This window comes from Echinops telfairi, unplaced genomic scaffold, assembly GCF_000313985.2.
Source record: "Echinops telfairi isolate 266 unplaced genomic scaffold, ASM31398v2 ScPeMD7_4;HRSCAF=17, whole genome shotgun sequence".
Taxonomy (NCBI): Eukaryota; Metazoa; Chordata; class Mammalia; order Afrosoricida; family Tenrecidae; genus Echinops; species Echinops telfairi.
Genome location: NW_022103900.1, coordinates 30,255,140 through 30,264,063, shown reverse-complemented (window position 1 = coordinate 30,264,063; position 8,924 = coordinate 30,255,140). Strand labels below are relative to the sequence as shown.

Below are 8,924 nucleotides of genomic sequence, written 5' to 3'. Positions count from 1 at the left end.
CCTAGGCAGCAGTGAGCTGAAATGGACTGATATTAGCCATTCAGAATCGGGAAATCACATGGTTCACTATGCTGAGAATAACACAATCAAGAGGAAAGGCATAGCATTCATGTCAAAAAGAACATTGCCAAATCAATCATTAAGTAAAATGATGTTTTTAATAAGATTCTATCTATCCACCTACAAGGAAATGTAATCAATACAACTGTTATTGAAATCCATGCACCAAGCACAAAGCCAGTGAGGAAGAAATTGAAAAATTCTACCAATGTTTTCAGTCAGGAATCAATCAAACATGCAATCAAGAAATGTTGGAGATTAATAGCAATTGGAATGCAAATATTGGAAGCAAAAAGGAAGGAACAGGTTGGAAAATATGGACTTCATGATAGAAATAAAGGTGGCGATCACATGATAGGATTTTGCAAAACCAAGGACTTGTTCATAGAAAATACCTCTTTTTCAACAATACAAAGGGTTATCCCCAAAACTAAAGGAAAAAAGTACAGTTGGACAGAGCTCTCCTAATGTGCATTTTTATCCCCACAAGGTGAGCATCATGCAACTCACTCTGAGTTAGTGAATCCAGTGGTGTCTCCTGGGAAGGCTCTCTCTGATCACAGTGAATTTTTTTTTTCACAATAAGATCTTTTATTTGTCAACATTAAGTCTGAATTTTAAACAGATTGAACTGGTGTCTCATAGCCATCAGCTCGTTCCACTTTTACACCTGTCTCATCACCTGTAGTTTTTCCAGAACTGCCACCTTCACCATGAAGCTCCATGAGTTTTTCCAATTCAAACTTGGGCTTTTTCAGCATCTTTACTTTTCTGACAAACACATCATGGAGAGGAGAAATAGACTGGCAACCTTTTCTATGTCTTTCCCAATGCTGTCTGGAATCAATTTATTGACCACTTCTTTCAAGTCCTTTGTCTGCAACTCTCAGGGCATGATTTCCATCATTTTCTTTTGAATTTGGCGGATCTGCTGGTGTGAGCATAAGAGGTCTTCTGAATCTGATTATTGCATTTTTTAGTAAAACCAACACAGAACACACAAAGTAGATACTGGTAGTCTTGACATCAACATGAGTTTCAATCATGGTCTGCCATTTCTTGACCATGGAGCACATCTTGTCCCGCGTAAGGTCCATGCCGTGGAAGTTGGTCAAGCAGTTTGCCCTGAACATCCTCAGTCATTAACTTAAATTTTCTAAAGGCAACCTCATTGGTTTGCAGATCAGCAAGGCTCACTTCAAAAGCTTGACCCTTGAGGTCATCAGATGGAATTTTGGTTCCTTGAGTCCTGGTGACTAGTGTTTTCCCAATATTTCTGATATCGAACATGGCTGGTGCTTTCACACCACACTAATATTTCTTAGAAAATGGATCCACCACTTTCTTCTTACCTCCTTTTTTGACACCTTTTGTAAGGCCCTTGTTCTTGCCAACCACCATGGTGCTGTGCAGAGCCAAAAGGGCTTTTGTATGTGTGTGTGTGTAAAATCAGTTTCACTTGTTGTGATGGCCAATTTAAGAGAACAGCGTGTGGCTGTAAAATTTTGTTTCCTACTTGGGAAATATGCCACAGAAACTGTTGTGAGGTTAAACACAATTTACAAGGACAGTACTATGGGAAAAACTCAAGTGTTTGAGTGGTTTTCTTGTTTCAAAAAAGGTAAAATGTCAATTGATGACACACCTCATTCTGGACGTCCATGAACCTTCTGAGCAGATGAAAATGTCGACTTGTAGTGTATTTTTGGAGTTTGTTCCACCAGGTCAGACTGTTAGTCAAGCTTTCTGTTTAGAGGTTGTGAAAAATATTATGCAACGGGGTGTGACAAAATAGACCTGATTTGTGGCAGATGGGGGACTGGTTTTGCCATCCTGACAATGCAGCTGTTCATGCAGCCATCTCAGTGTGCCAATTTTGGGTAAAAGACAGCATGCCTCACTTGCCCCCTGCACCTGCCTCACCTGACCTCGCTCTGGGCAACTTCTTTTTGTTTCTTCAAGTGAAGAGGGACATGAAAAGACAGTTATTTGATGACATAGATGATGGGAAGAAAAAAATGAGGCGGTTCTGTCAGCCATCCAAATGGATAGTTTTTTTTAAACATTTCCATGAATAGAATCACAGATTTGACAAATGTATTAAGTGTAATGGAGAGTACTTTGAAGGTGATAAGTTGGTTTCATTAAAAAATTTAAATACATAGCTTTGAAAAAAATCCATTTTTAGGGGGGTGCCCCCTCAAACAAAAGGCAACTATACACATGGGCTTATTCAGATGGAATACCCCAATTTTTTCTAAATCTAATTGACTAAGTCTGTGAGAAGAGATGGAGATGGAGAAGAAGATGGAGAGGCTCAATATGGAGCCCAAACCCGTCAGGGGCTGACTGTGGAACAGACCATCAACTGCTCATATGTAAGTGCAGGGTAATGCAGTTTACGGCAAAGAACATGAAACCAAGTCCAGAGGAACCAAAATAAACATTTGAGTCTCTCCCATGGAATTTGAGAGCATCTGGAGAAGAGATGTGATGCTGTGAACATTAATGACAGAAGACCTGATGAGATGTGGGAGAATGTCAAGAGCATCACTCATGAAGAAAGCAAAAGGTCACTAAAGAGACAGGAAAGAAAGAACAGATCAGTGTGAATGTCAGAAGAGACTCTGAAATTTGCTCTTAATCATAGATTAGATAATGCAAATGGAAGAAATGATGAAATCAAAGAGCTGGGTAGGAAATTTCAAAGAGCAGCTAGAGAAGACAAAGCCAAATATTATAATGGAATGTGCAAAGACCTAGAAGCAGAAAAATAAAAGAGAAGAACATGCACTGCATATCTGAAAGAACTGAAGAAATTTTCAAGTTTTGAGCTGCGATACTGAAAGAGTCTATGGGCAAAATATTGAATGATGCAAGAAACATAAACAGAAGATGGAACGAATACAAAGAGTCGCTGTACCAAAGAGAATTCATCTATATTGCACCATTTCAGGGGTAGAATATGAGCAAAAACCAATTATGCTGAAGGAAGATGTGTTAGTCTGGGTTGACTAGAGAAACAAGTCCATGAACACACATATGTGTATGAGAACGAGATTTATATACAAGAGCAATTGAACACTGAGAAAACATCCCAGCCCAGTCCAGATAAAGTCCAATATTAGCCCATATTTCCGATATCAATTTATAAAGTCCTCTTCAGACTCACGAAACACATGCAATGACGCCGAATACAGAAGATCACAGGCCAGTGGGTAGAAAGTCTTTGGATCCAGTGCCATTGGAAACATTCCAGCACAGGCAGGGGTTTCTCTGTGGCTTCTCTGGCTTCCGAGGTCTGGTTGTGTCCATGTGGCTTGTCTTCTGCAATGTCTCCCAGGGAGTAGTAGAGAGAGAGAGGTGTCTTCTGTCTCCAATGACGAAGTACCAGATTTCTCAGAATTCCCAGAGGAAGGCCATCCACACACAGAAGTGTCATTGGCTATCTCCAGATTGACAGCCTAGACTCCGCCCCTCCACTCTTAATCCTTAAATTGACACCAGATTAGGTGACTATCACAGAAGATGTTCAAGCTGCACTGAAACTATTAGCCAGAAACAAGGCTTCAGGAATTGATGTCATACCACTTACATCAATTTATGTTTCAACAAGCTTGTGAAGCACGGGAAGCATTCACTCTTCTCTGCCAGAAAATTTGGAAGACGGCTAATTGGCCAACTCACTGAACGAGGTCCATATATGTATCTATTTCTAATGTTGGCTATCTAACAGAATGCTCAGATTATAGAACAATTGATATCACATGCAAGTCAAGTTTGTCTGGAGATTATCCAAGAATGGTTGCAGCAATGCATAGACATGGAACAGCCAGAAATTCAGGCTGGATTCAAGAAAGGACATGTACAAAGGGGTACCATTGTTGATTGTCAGATGGACCTTGGCTGAAAGTCAAGAACACCAGAAAGATGCTGACTTGTGTTTCATTAACTATACAAAGGCATTTGACTGTTGGAACATAATAAACTATGGGTAATCTTGAAAAGAATGGGAATTCCAGAACAGTTCTTTGTGTTCATGCAGAACTTGTACATAGATCAAGAGGCAGTTGTGGAAATGGAACAAGAGAAAACGGTAAGATTGAAAAACAGGAAAGTTGTGCATCAGAGTTGTATCCTCTCACCATACTTATTCAATCTGTATGCTGAGCAAATCATCAGACAGGCTGGTTTATAGGAAGAAGAATGCGGCATGAGGATTGGGGGAAGGCATTTTAACAACCTGCCATCTGCTGATAATACAACCTTGCTTGCTGAAAGTAAGGAGGACTTGAATCACTAGCTGATGAGAATCAAAGATTACAAAGTCTGTGTGGATTATGATTCAATGTAAAGAAGACCAAAATCCTCACAACTTAACCACTGATTAACATCATGATAAATGGAGGGAAAAAATGTAATTGTCAAGGCTATCATCTGCTTGAATCTACAAACAATGCTAATGGAAGCGGCAGACAGGACATCAAATGACTCGCTGCATTGGTTCAATCTGCTGCTCAAGACTTCTTTAAAGTACGTGTTTCAAAGCAATGATGTTCCTTTGAGGACTAATTTGAGCCTGATCCAATCCATGGTATTTTCAATTGTTTCACATGCATATGACAGTTGAATATTGAATAAAGAAGATGTAAGAAGAATGGATGTATGTGAATTGTGGTGCTAGAGAACAGTATCAAAAGTACCATGGACTGCTCAAAGGACAAACCTATCTGTCTTGGAAGAAATATGGCCAGAATGTTCCGTGGAGACAAGGATGGCAAAACTTCATTTTACATTCCTTTGGTATATTGTCTGGAGAGACCAGAAAGGCTCATTACGTTTGGCAAAGTAGAGGGGCAGTGAAAAAGATGAAGATCCTCAAGAAGAGGGATTGACACCTTAATGGGAACAATGGGCTCAAATGTGGGAATAATTGTGAGGCTATCACAGGTCCTGGTATGGTTTTGTTCTAATGTGTATAAGGTGGCTATTGTTCAGAAATGACTTGGTGGCATAGAATGAAAACAACAACAACCAATTGTCTACAGATGGGCATTGGGTCTCCACCATTCACCTTGGGTATGGTTTTATTCTGGGTCTTAGAAGCCTAATACCGGATGCCATTGACACCTCATTAGCACACAGGCTGGTGTGCTTCTTTGATGTGGGCTTTGTTGCTTCTCAGCTAGATGGCCACTTGTTTATCTTCAAGCCTTTAAGACCCCAGATACTATATCTTTTGATTGCTGGGCACCATTAGCTTTCTTCACCACATTTGCTTATGCACCCATTTTGTCTTCAGTGCATGTCGGGAATGTGAGCATCACATAATACCGGATTGTTAGAACAAAATTAAACCAGAGCATGCACACTGCTACAGATAAGAGTCCGCAACATAGGGAATCCAGGATAGATAAACCCCTCAGGACCAACAAGGAGAATAGAGATACCAGGAGGATTAGGGGAGGGTGGGGGGAGAAAGGGAGAAATTGATCACAAGGATCAAAGTAGAACCCCCTCCCAGGGGGATGAATAACGGAAGAGTGGATGAGGGGTGACAGAGGATGATGTAAGATATAGAAAAAATAATCTATAACTTATCAAGGGTTTGTGAAGGAGGGAGAGTGCGGGAGGGAGGGGGAGGAAATGGGGAGCTGATATCAGGGGCTCATGTGGGAAGAGAATGCTTTTAAAATTATAATGGTGGCATATGTGCAAATGTGCTTGACACACTGGATGAATATATGGATTTTGATTAAAGATGTAAGAGTCCCCAATAAAAGTATGTTTTTAAAAGATCATGTATCTTCCTAAAAACAACAACAATAACAAGAACCACCTTTAAATTTGTCTTGCATGAAGTCCAACTAAAAGAGAGCGAAGATAAATTGATACAGTGGTTGCATCAAGGAGATCAAATATAACAACAACTGTAAGAACAGTCTAGGACCAAGCAGTGCTGTCTGTCTTTGGGGTTGCTGTGAGCAGGAACCAGCCAGTGGTTCTTACCAACAACTGCCCAGTACTTTGTGGCAGTCACAGAGAGGATAGCTGGCAACACCATGCTCACCAATTCATGGTAGTGCGGGTCTCTTTCAATTGCCTTTCACCGATAAACCTAGTTTCTCCAGTGAGCTTTCAAATCCCTTTAGAATCTCGGAAATGTCTGAAAATAAGCTTTTTTTTTTTTTTATGAGACATGGCCACCGCATATGCTTAACACATACTTGGATCTCTGATTGGAATACGTGAAACCCACTTTTCTGTTATTATTTCTTTAGTCTTGAACTGGTGGTACTATTTTCCTGGGCTGTCTTTCCCAGTCTACTATAGAAAAACACCTATCTTTTGCCACTCTCAAGTGGGATTTATGGTTCATTCATAGAACTAAAATTTCTTCCCTCCATGGCCACTCAGACTTTCGATTTCCATAGACTACTGCAGTCCCGGAACCGCCCAGGGACAGTTCTACCTGCCCACTAGGGTTGCCAGGACTTGGAGTTGACTCGATGGCAGTAAGCTCTGTATTTGTTGTTGTTGTTGTTGTTGTTTATTTGTTTAATCCTGAGTGTATATGTGTTATTTTGTCTTTTGCACAAAAGACACTACTTTTTAGAAAAAAAGCCCAAAAGATTTATGTAAGACAGTTTTATGAATATCAGACTCCTCATTTATTTAATAAAAATTTCACTACATATGAAATCAAAATGCATCACCATCTATTTGAACTCCATGCAATTTGACTCATATTGTAGATAACACAGTAAATGTAATTTGTCATCATAAAAGTATTGTTATTTAATCATATGAAAGTTTTGGTTTATCTTGAGTAAATTTTATAGTGAGTTTAATACATAGGAGCCATTTCTGACAGTTATGATGAAACAGATTTATCACTTTTGACAAATTTTATTGCAAAATGTCCACTCCTGGCTGCCCACAATGGAATTCACATTGCAGTATTCGACAAGAATGTTACCTGTGATTCTTAGTTTATAACTATGTTCATTGGAAATCTAAAACTTCATTTTCTGAGGACTCTCGAGCACTTTCAATGTAGCATGGTTATAAGAGTAATTGTATGAATGAAGGAAACCTGTAGGCCTTTAAATCAAACAAAGTAGTCTTTTATTAAAGTGCTCAGCAAATCAATCTAAATCCAAGGATAATAAAACCCTAATCAGGTGGTAGAAAAAATAATAGGTTGTCATGCATGAGAAAAAATAGGCAATCATGAAATGTTTTCTTTAATTAGGTCGTGTAACGTGGAGGAACTGAGTAGGAACTGGCAAGACATTCATCATGAGAAAGGTGGGAAATTATTTAGATTACTAAGAAAGGAAAATTGAGTGTGATACACTTAGATTTGACTGGACAGAAAATTAAACCTTTTTTCTTTCTTTATGTACTACTTTTCTGGCAATAGCTATTGACAGGTGTGGGATTCTTCAAAGCTAACTTCAGTCAGTTAGTCATCTAGTTTTCTAAGTCCGCACAGTTAATTGTTTTCTAATGATTGTAATTTCAGTAGTGCACCAGCCCACTGACACGTTCTTTGTGACACTCGCACTGTGACACTACTCTCATCTCCAAAGGAATTTTGCTCTTAATAAATTTGAGATTGATTACTGAGCACTTCTCATTTTCTTCTTAAACTGAAAGGGGTAATTAATACTATCATGGATTGTTAGTACACTGCTCATTACAGGCACAGTGTTACAAATTAGAACCATCAGTAGACAGATTTCTTGTCCTATATTCTCACCTTCACAGCTAAGACCATTAAATAAGCACTCTTTTCTTTAAGCTTTCAATGAGAGAGTGTAATGACATGATTTAAAACATTTTCTGTATTATGACACCCTCCTCAGACCAAATTATGCTTACCAAATTTAATCTGAGACTAACTTTTACCATCTCCCATAGCACCATCACAGAATGATAGGAACGATGCTAGGTCTTTATTCCTCCACTGTGCAAGTCATTGCTCTATGTGCCCATGATGGTTCTAATTAAAAACGCTAACAATACTACCTCCAGGATATTGCAGGCTGGGTTCTAACCACTGCAATAAAGCAAATATTGAAATTAAACAGGCCACAACAATATTTTAGTTTTTCGGTGTATATAGAGGTCATGATTATACTTTATTGTACTCTGTGGTATGACAGCATTATTAAATAGTTTGAAATATTGTGAGAATTACCCAAATATGACATAGAGATACAAAGTGAGCAATGCTATTAGAAAAATGGTCCCAATCGATTCCATCATGGCAGGTTTGTCACAGCCTCTTCAATTGAAAATAAATTCAGTATCTATGAAGTGCAATAAGCAAAGCACTCTAAAAGTAGGTATGCCTGTAGTAATGCATTTATCTGGTCTCCATTCTGTTTTATGTTGATAGCCATTCAGAAGGAAGATAGCATGAGGAATGGTGGGGGAATTGGGTGAGATTCAGTTTCTCTGAATTGATCATATGTTTTAATAAATTAAAAGAGGGCAAGTATCAGAATACACATTTATGAAAACTGTAGCAGACCTTCAACTAAGGTTAGATTTGAATCTCTTTTAAAGCAGAAACAGTTGGTTCCATGTTCAAACCTCATTTACACTTCAGAGTTGAGCATGTGTGCACAGCTCCATTATTTGCCAATAGATTTGTACCTAAAACAGGTTTCTCTCTTTTTAAGAAGGCTATCAAACAGTACATAGAGTAGGCCAATGGAGTCAGATTATTAAAGTCCCAGGAACAAGTCAAAGAAAGAGTAATCAAAAGTGAGTATCTAGTAAAGGCAAATGGAAAATATGAGATAGTCAAAGAGCGGAATAGAACATTAAAAGGGCAGCACAGTGAGACAGAG

The 8,924-nt window shown here is 38.8% G+C and overlaps 1 pseudogene; it reads right to left on the bottom strand.

Moving 5' to 3' along the window:
* Positions 1–677: 677 nt before the first annotated feature.
* LOC101642036 lies at positions 678–1,461 on the bottom strand (annotated as a pseudogene).
* Between the last annotated feature and the right edge of the window lie 7,463 nt (positions 1,462–8,924).